Source organism: Pleurodeles waltl, chromosome 4_1 (genome assembly GCF_031143425.1).
Source record: "Pleurodeles waltl isolate 20211129_DDA chromosome 4_1, aPleWal1.hap1.20221129, whole genome shotgun sequence".
NCBI classification, from domain to species: domain Eukaryota; kingdom Metazoa; phylum Chordata; class Amphibia; order Caudata; family Salamandridae; genus Pleurodeles; species Pleurodeles waltl.
In genome coordinates this window covers 44999478-45008036 of record NC_090442.1, presented here as the reverse complement: position 1 = coordinate 45008036, position 8559 = coordinate 44999478, and the positions used below count along the sequence as shown (strand labels likewise).

Sequence of the window (8559 nt, the reverse complement as noted above, 5' to 3'; positions counted from 1 at the left end):
TGGGCATTAAACAACGACATGGCCCTACAGCGCATGCGGAGTGCAGAAGACGCGACCGATCGATGTCCGCATGCGCACTGCGCGTCCTTCCGTCCTGCACTAGAGCGCGTGCTCAGAGTTTTACCACGGACACCACCGCGTCAGCATGCTCGTTATGATCTATATCTTTCTGCCTTGAAAGCGCATGCTCAGGACCCGGCGACGCTTTTACGGCGCAGGTCCAGAGCAGCGAAGCCGCATGTGCACACTTTGTAATGCCCTCGCGGCGTCTAGTGCGCATGTGCATGCCTAGTTAGACTATACTAACAGCAGGCTTCCGTTCCACACTGCGCACGCATGCGCACCCTGACTGCTGAGCAGCCTACCCCCGTCACTAAGGTGCATTCATACCAGAGAGATTACACGAGTGACGAGTGTAGCGCCTAGTATCTGGTTTGAGAAACCTGCACCCACGTCTCCTATAAGACTACACTACATGACCCCCAGCCCAAAAGAGTCCTGTCCCAGCGGAGTTGAGGCCTGTCCTGTAGCGGTAGGAGGCGAGGCCTGCCCTCTAGGGGTAGGAGGCGATCCCTTCCCTGCAGGGGTATGATGTGAGGACCGTCCAGAGGGGTGCAGAGGAGGTGAGGCCTGTCCTTCTAGTGTTTGCAGAGCAGCCCTGCCAAGTATCACGCATCAGGCGTTAGACTAACGGATTTTAGTGTGGTGGTCCACATTAAAATGCATTAATCACGCATTTTTACTGCCTTGACCATCTACACTCTGTGAGGGGTGGAGCAGGGTGGCAGCCACAGTCAGAGCTGCATTTAATTTCAGCAGTGCGGCCTCGGAGTGCCGTATGATGGGCATCTGTGCCGTGGCGGGGCTGTCCTGCAACAGGGAAGCCCTCAGAGGATGAGACAGGAGCATGAGCCCTGGAGTCAGCCCCCAGGAAGACTTTATCTGATGCAGTTATAGAGATTATAATAAAGAGCTGAGGTGGACCGGAGACCTGATATCTCAAGATTTCGTTCACCCACACCGGGACAGGCTTCCCAAGGAGGCACGCTTACATCCTGCCACTCCGTCCACTGCTGCTGCTTGCAACTGTCTCACTACAGAGACGGCGCACTGCTTCAAGGTAACTACTAGTCACGAGTCAAGTCTGCACTTACTGTTTTTAACATCTGAAATAAATGCTATCAGCCTGAATGTGCATTGTTAATATAATTCAACTTTAGCAGCCTGCAACTGTTCACACCGGTATCATGATGCCAGAGAGGCTCCAGTTGGCGCAGGCTGTGGCAGGATTGTTTTAAATCTGAAATTCCTGTCCACTCTGGGCCCCCAGGAATTTCTGCTGCTGCCCAGATTTAATTAATTACAGGACAAGAGGAGGGTATTGGACTTCCTGATCTTGACACAAGGTGCTGCCCAGCCTCCTGTCATAGGAGGTCCCCAGATGTTGTATCTGATAATGGGACGGCATGAGATTGAGAGCAGGTCCTGAATCTCTTTAAAAAAAGGCACAGAGACGGTTCTCAAGTCATAGCAGTGTCATATAAGTTCTTCTCACCGTTGGCACCACTCAAACTGTTGAGAATTTCCGGGACCTGTCTGCAGCCAGGGAGCGTGACAGACTCAGAGAAACACTTCAGCGACCCATCGGCAGCAGGTTTGTTTTATTTTACCAGCAGCACCCACTGACTCAGGCACAGACTTGGTATGTGTCAGAATTGACCCTGCTGATTATAAATGTTCCTGTTAATGTCAGAGGTTTGCCTACGCCATGATTTACTACCACAAAGGTTTAATGTAGTGCCACTCTAAGGGGCAGATTTAAGAAAAGTGGTGCTTTACCCAATGCAGCACCACTTTTCCTGCATCCCTTACTGCCCTCCTAACGCCCCCATTTGTGCGCCGTATTAAAGTTAGGGAACTAGCGTCAACATTTTTGATGCTAAGCAGGATTAGTGTCAAAAATTGACCCTAATCCTGCAAAGCACTTTGAGGCCCATTATAAATAATGGGTTGCAACCTTTTAACGCCTTCTCTGTGCAGACGTTAAAAATGCAGCAAAAAATGGCACAAAGAAGTCTTATAGATTTCTTTGTGCCAATTTTGCGGGCCCCCTAATGGGGGAACGCCCCCGTGTAAACACCGTGCCTGGTGCGGGCATAATGTGGCGCAAGGGGTTACATAGTGATGCAATGCATGCATTGTGCCACTTTGTAAATCTGGCACAGCAATTTTGGCCTTGTTGTGCCACATTAGTGTAAAAAAATGACACTAGTGTGGCGCAAGAAGGTGTAGGCTTAAATCTGTGGTTAACTGTGTCATACATTTGGTTGTTGATGTCACTCATAACTACACTAAAACTGTGAAAATGTCACCATAGCAATCTGAAAACTAGAGCTATGGTAGAGGAGGTGAGGCCTGCCTGGGTAGTGGGGAGGAGTGAGGAGGAGGTGAGGCCTGTTCAAGGGGTGCAGAGGAAGTGAGACCTGCCCAGGGGGTTGAAGAGGAGGTGAGGTCTGTCCAGTGGGCGCAGAGTAAGTGAGGTCATTCTGGATGGCGGGGAGTAGCAGGGGAGGTGAGGCCTTTCCAGGCGATGCAGCAGTGTAGAGGAGGTGAGACCTGTCCGGGGGGGGGTGCAGAGGAGGTGAGGCATGTCCGGGGGTTAAGAGGAGGTGAGGCCTGTCCAGGGTAGTGCGGAGGATGGAGGTCTGTATAGGGAAGCTGAGGCCTGTCCAGGGGCTGTAGAGGAGGCGAGGCCTGTCCTGGTAGGTGTAGAATGAGATGAGGCCTGTCCGGAAGGAGGGGTATAGAGGAGTTGAGACCTGTCCAGGGGGTGCAGAAGAGGTGTGGCCTGTCCAGGGGGTGCAGAGGAGGTGAGACCTGTCCAGGCCGTGCAGAGGAGGTGAGGCCTGTCCAAAGGGAGCAGAGGAGGTGAGGCCTGTCCAAGTGGTGCATGGGAGGTGAGGCCTATCCTGTCCAGGTTGGTGCAGAGGAGGTGAGTCCTGCCCAGGGGGTTGAAGAGGAGGTGAGGTCTGTCCAGTGGGTGCAGAGTAAGTGAGGTCTTTCTGGATGGCGGGGGGCGGATGAGGCCTTCCTGGCGGTGCAGCAGTGTAGAGGAGGTGAGACCCGTCTGGGGGGGGGGGGGGGGGTGGGGGGTGCAGAGGAGGTGAGGCATGTCCAGGGGGTTCAGAGGAGGTGAGGCCTGTCCAGGGTAGTGCGGAGGAGGGAGGTCTGTCTAGGGGGTGTAGAGGAGGTGAGGCCTGTCCTGGTGGGTGTAGAATGAGATGAGGCCTGTCTGGAGGGAGGGAGGGAGGGGTATAGAGGAGGTGAGGCCTGTCCAGGGGGTTGCATAGGAGGTGAGGCCTGTCCAGGGGGTGCAGAGGAGGTGAGGCCTGTCCAGGGGGTGCAGAGAAGGTGAGGCCTGTCCAGGGGGTGCAGAGAAGGTGAGGCCTGTCCAAAGGGAGCAGAGGAGGTGAGGCCTGTCCAGCGGGTGCAGGGGAGGTGAGGCCTGTCCAAGGGGTGCAGGGGAGGTGAGGCTTATCCTGTCCAGGTTGGTGCAGAGGAGGTGAGGCCTGCCCAGGGAGTGCAGAGGAGGTGACGCCTGTCCTGTAGTGGTAGCAGAAGGTGAGACCTGTCCTCTGGGTGTGAACAGTGTGGACTGCCTCCGCTGCTGCTCTCACCACCCAGAGACACTACTTTCCAGGCACTTTATTTTGTGTTAATAACTGATACTCAGAGTTCTTGGAAAGTATCCAGAGTTACCACAGGGCTTCAGGTGGCTCAAGACAAAGGCACACATCTTCTCCAGCCATTGAGTTTGCATTTATAAAGCACAGTTTACACTGAAGTAACCAAGATTACAACTTCTAGAATGCACTTGTTGAATGAAAGCACAAGGATGAATATTTGGGGGATCACTATACAGAAGTATTTGGTACCTACTTGGGGCATCATGGTAGACAATGGTAGAACAGTTAATGTGACAAATGTGCAAAGAATTTCATTCTCAGCATTTTTCTGCAGATTGTGAGTCCAGTGAGATCTGGGATAATGTGAATCCCTCTCAAGGGGACTTCACACAGTTTTATATGTTTCATGGAGAAATGCAATAAAAGATGGGGGTGCAAGTCCAGCGCCCCAGTCTCTGGTGTTAATGTATCTTTCTACTGGCCCTTGCCTGGTCCTTCAAATGAGGATGAACTAGCCGTTTAGTCTAGTCTCTCAAAGGGAGTGAGACCAGGGTCAGTATCCTAGAACTTATCAAGCCCAGGTCTCACATCCCGGTGCTCACCTTGTCTTGGCTCACATGCTGGTCCTCACTAGGCCCCTGACTCACATCCAGGTCCTCCCCAGGGCCTAGTTCCCTTCAGACAGCAAGCAGATGCTAAAGCAGGGATCACGGTTAAATATCGGGTTATGAAGGTATGGATTTCCAGCTAATCAGAACAAAATCCCCACTTTTTTGGGTCAGTGGACCTTGGATATTTGTTGAGACTAACAAGGAGCTGTACATCATAACTAAATCATTCAATACATTTCTAATCTACCTTCAGTCAATAATGCAAGTGTAGTAAAGATTAAGGGGGTCATTCTGATTCCGGCGGGCGGCGGAGGCCGCCCGCCAGAATTCCGCCCCCATTATACCGCTCCGCGGTCAGAAGACCGCGGAGGGTATTATGAGTTTTTCCCTGGGCTGGCGGGCGGTCTCCAAAAGACCGCCCGCCAGCCCAGGGAAAAACTCCCTTCCCACGAGGATGCCGGCTCGTAATCGAGCCGGCGGAGTGGGAAGGTGCGACGGGTGCAGTGGCACCCGTCGCGTATTTCAGTGTCTGCAAGGCAGACACTGAAATACTTTGCGGGGCCCTCTTACGGGGGCCCCTGCCGTGCCCATGCCATTGGCATGGGCACGGCAGGGGCCCCCAGGGGCCCCGCGGCACCCCCTACCGCCATCCTGTTCCTGGCGGGCGAAGCGCCAGGAACAGGATGGCGGTAGGGGGTGTCAGAATCCCCCATGGCGGCGCAGCAAGCTGCGCCGCCATGGGGGATTCCAAGGGCAGCGGTAAACCGGCGGGAGACCGCCGGTTTACCCTTTCTGACCGCGGCCAAAGCGCCGCGGTCAGAATGCCCTGCGGGGCACCGCCGGCCTGTCGGCGGTGCTCCCGCCGACCCTCGCCCCGGCGGTCAAAGACCGCCGGGGTTAGAATCAGGGCCTAAGGGTTTTATTAATTCTTGTAGTAATTTAAATCAATACAGAAGTTTAATAGTCATTAATAATAAATAAACAAAACACATTAAGCGAGTTCCATAAAGGAACAAATCCCTATTCTAGGAATGGGGAATGAAAAGGTGTCAGTTAGAACCCTTAAAGAGTTCCTTTGAGAGGTGAAGCAATTATAAGCATAAAGCTTTCAAAATCTCAATAAATCTATAATAAATCAGCACAGAACTTCCCATAAAGAGAGGTTCAAGAATACTCAGTAGAATCTTTACTCGAAGAGACTGGAATATGGCAAAGTGGGTAATGGATAATGTGTAATGTGTGTTAACCTACTCTAGTAACACACATAAAACATCCTATTCTAAGATTGTGCAACATGTTGTGTCTTTCTCCAGTTGAACCCAGCTCATAGTGTCTTTATGGGAACAGGATTGGCTCCTCGTCTTCTCTCCAGGAATACAATATTCTTCACTCAAATTGAATGAAACAATTCTTATCAAGCATGAAGTTAATCGAGCAAAGCATCTTGCTATTTACTAACACAGTGCTACACTGTATCATTGTATAGGAACTTCCACATTACCTCACTAATATTACTTTTATTCATTTAATAATACAAAAGTCTTTATATGAGTAGAAACATCTTGCAGAGTTAGGAAATATGTCAATAAGAAGGTCAGAAAATAAATGTTTCACATCCTTACATCCTTACCCAAGTCGGCTGGTAAAAAAAAAAAAAAATGCTGCTTCGATTATTTGGGCCTAGTATATCTAACTATTATCATTTTCTACAGAAAATGCATTAAAGCATACATTTTTAATTAAAGCTATGCATGTTCATTCTGCACGTTATTATTATTAGCTATTAGATGTATTATTTCTTGATGTCTATGAAAGCGCTGTTCCACCCCGCTCGATGGTTATCTTATCCATCACAATTTCCTTTCACAGTGAAGTTGTCAGAGGGCACTCTTGTCTTCAGTTGGGTCTTTTCTCTTTTAACTCTCACATTCTTTCATTCATTTATATTCTCATGTGATAATTTCATTCTAATTCCTTATTTATCAGTTTATTCATTATTCTACTCGTTCTCTTTTCAAGATAATCTTTGACAAGCTTGGAAAAGCCTATGAAGGTCAGGAAAGAAGCTCTGAATACGAATACAGGTACTAGTATTGCTTTGAGGGTTCCTACTTCTGCTGTGCTAAACCAGTTGCCTGTAGCAGAAACTCCTCTCCCCAGTGCTTCCTAAACCACTGGTGCTTTCTAATGAATTTAGGTTTCAGTGCAGAAATGTTCTTCGTGTACTCTAAAAATGTCTTACTCTGGTCAGGGATATATGTGCAGCCACGGAGACCCCACCTTTTTCTACAAGTAACATGTCTAATGCTTAACAGTTTAGCAAAACCATTGATCTAATTGCAACAAACTGTATTAACTAATAAAGGTCCAGATGTGCTGGTTGCCAATTTGTCTACTACTGTCGACAGCTTTTTGATATTTTCATCATTCGAAACAACTCCCACGGGTGGGATAATTACTCCAAAAATGTTTGCAACTTATTGTGCTCCTGTACACCACTATGTTTGTGTCTGTGTGCTGGCGGGCATTGTTAACAACGAAAATCCTGTTGGTAACTAATCTCATGTGACCAAAACAAATAATTAAAGGTCATCCAGGAGCATTAAGCGACAGTATCATCGGGAAACAGAAAGCACAAACAGAGAACAATCAAACCCTGTTCAGCCTGTGGGTGTGCTGTATGTTCACTCAGACTTTGTTCAGCCTGTGGGCACACTGTATGTTTACTCAGAGGTTGTTCAGCCTGTGGGTGCACTTTATGTTAACTCATACCTCGTTCAACCTGTGGGTATGCTTTCTGTTTACTTAGACATTGTTCAGCATGTGTGTACACTGAATTGAATGTTGACTCAGACCTTGTTTAGCCTGTGGGTGCACTCTACGTTCACTCAGACCTTGTTGAGTCTGTGGATGCACTCTACGTTCACTCAGACCTTGTTGAGCCTGTGGATGCACTCTACGTTCACTCAGACCTTGTTGAGCCTGTGGATGCACTCTTCGTTCACTCAGACCTTGTTGAGCCTGTGGGTGCACTCTACGTTCACTCAGACCTTGTTGAGCCTGTGGGTGCATTGTGCATTCACTAAGACCTTGTTGAGCCTGTGGGTGCACTGTATGTTCACTCAGACCTTGTACAGCCTGTGCATGTGCTTTATAGTTCACTCAGACCTTGTTTGGTAAGGGATCATGGTTCTTTCTATGTTTTTGTAGCATAGGGTTTAGATTTGGAGGAAGATGTGTGTTGTGGGTTTGGACGTAGATAGGAGGAGACTAAAAGGTTTTCCTGAAAAAAGTTTATTTTGTTTCATAGACCAAAAGTGATTTACAATGGCTGTGCAGCAACCAAGAGTTCCTTTTGTGTTATAACTTTAGGTCAGTGGTGTGGAAAATGGGATGTAGTGTGATTCATGTTTGATGTAAATAAGCTCTTGGTTGAAGCTTCTCTTTACTTACCTTCAAGGTATCCGGGGATGGACCAGGCGATGGCCCACTGTGGTGGTAAGCTGCCACCCTTGGAGGAACGAAAAATAAAATAGACATCAGGTAAGGTTTCCTATAACCCTCGATTTAATTTCCCCCTTTTTCTTTTCTAGTTTCTCTCTCTCTCTTACTCTGAATTTTTTTATCTCTTCAACTTCTGGAATTTTACTTCTTCTCCAGATTATTCTCAAGCTCTATAGCTTGCGATAATGTAAATAAGCATTGTCAACGCAGATAGGTTTCACCTGTGCAAGCTCTATTGGCTGTGTTAATTTTTTTTTTTACATGTTGCAGAGGCACAGCAGTGTGAGCTGCTGTGCAACATGGCTAAAAGTAAAAAAACACAAATTGGAAAATTGGAAGAGAAGATGGGAAAGGGGACATGGAGGAAAAAAAGAGAAAGGTAGGAAAGTAAGCGGAGAGCTAGAAGATTAAACGAAACGGGATTCAGGAGGAAAGCATGGGAAGGAGGCAGAGAGAGAAGGAGTAGAGGAAGACGAAGGAGGATTGACTGGCGGGGGAGTGATGGAGCGGCAGAGGAAGGGCAGAAGCCAACTTCTTCATAAATAATCCCTGGTGGTGGTGGTGATATTTCCTGGGACTGTGGCAGAACATTTCTCGCTGAACAAACACAACCAGATAGTGAGAGACATATCACCAGGAGTGAGATCAGGGTGTCTGTGTGCGGTACTCTGGGGACAGCAATGCAGCTGAGGAGAGGCTGCCAAGGGAGTGTGGAGCTGCTGGGGAGGAAGGTGCAGTCCAGCTAAAGGAATGTCAGA

At 48.7% G+C, this 8559-nt stretch overlaps 1 protein-coding gene across 1 annotated transcript in view; it reads left to right on the top strand.

Moving 5' to 3' along the window:
- The first annotated feature begins 242 nt into the window (after positions 1–242).
- LOC138286968 (uncharacterized) overlaps positions 243–8559 on the top strand; it is a 417069-nt gene continuing 408752 nt past the window's right edge. Inside the window, exons 1-3 of the mRNA XM_069227337.1 lie at positions 243–1654; positions 6317–6381; positions 7758–7840. The gene's annotated coding sequence lies outside the window, so the exon portion shown is untranslated. The remainder of the gene's footprint in view (positions 1655–6316; positions 6382–7757; positions 7841–8559) is intronic.